The sequence below is a fragment of the Frankliniella occidentalis genome, unplaced genomic scaffold (assembly GCF_000697945.3).
Source record: "Frankliniella occidentalis isolate FOCC.00 unplaced genomic scaffold, Focc_3.1 Scaffold66, whole genome shotgun sequence".
NCBI lineage: Eukaryota > Metazoa > Arthropoda > Insecta > Thysanoptera > Thripidae > Frankliniella > Frankliniella occidentalis.
Window position 1 is genome coordinate 1,419,325 of NW_026267196.1, and position 691 is coordinate 1,420,015.

The following is a 691-nucleotide window of genomic DNA, read 5'->3' on the forward strand; positions in this document are numbered from 1 at the left end:
AACATGAGGGCCGGGCCGGGCCGGCCACCACCACCGGGCCACTACTGGGGGGCGCCCTCCCGGGGCCGGCCCATTCCAGACCACTCAAACGCGCCCCATCCCACCCCTCAAAAAAAAAAAAGAAAATCCTACCCCCTGGCCGTATGCAGAAAGTTGACCATCGCGATCCTCCCTAGCCCGTCTTCATTAGGTCGAGCAGTGCCGACGGGTCGATGCTCGCCCAAACAAACGCCGGGGCCGCCAGGTCCGCGGGGCTTTCTTCCGCGAAGAACACCTCGCCGACAATCAATCGGGCCGCTGGACACCATGCTGCTCCGGGGCGAGGCACCCGAAAAAGTATCGACAAACAACCTCGTCGCCTCCTCCTCCTCCTCTGCGTGGGCAGCCGGGTGAAAATTGCCCGGGACTCCCCCGAGGCGGAGGGGCGGCGGGGCGGGGACGTGCGCGGGGTGCCGCTCTGTTGGACCCGGTTGGACCTCTATCCGACCTTCGAAGAGGTTGTGCACCCGCGAGCTTCGATTGCGAACTAGGCAATCAGACGATCCACTCACACCTGTCACTTCAGTTGGCACCACTTTCACTCGATGGTGCAACCGCGCGAGTTGTGCCCGGTGCCCGCCCCGCCCCACGGTGGCTGCCCAAGGACTCAAGTCGCCCACGCACCCGCGCGTCGCGCGCGGTATCAACGACC

General features: G+C 65.3%; 1 protein-coding gene across 1 annotated transcript in view; it reads left to right on the top strand.

Annotated features, from left to right (window-relative positions):
- The window catches only part of LOC127749570 (uncharacterized), a 14,130-nt gene that overhangs the window by 1,224 nt on the left and 12,215 nt on the right, over positions 1–691 (top strand). The window lies entirely within an intron of this gene.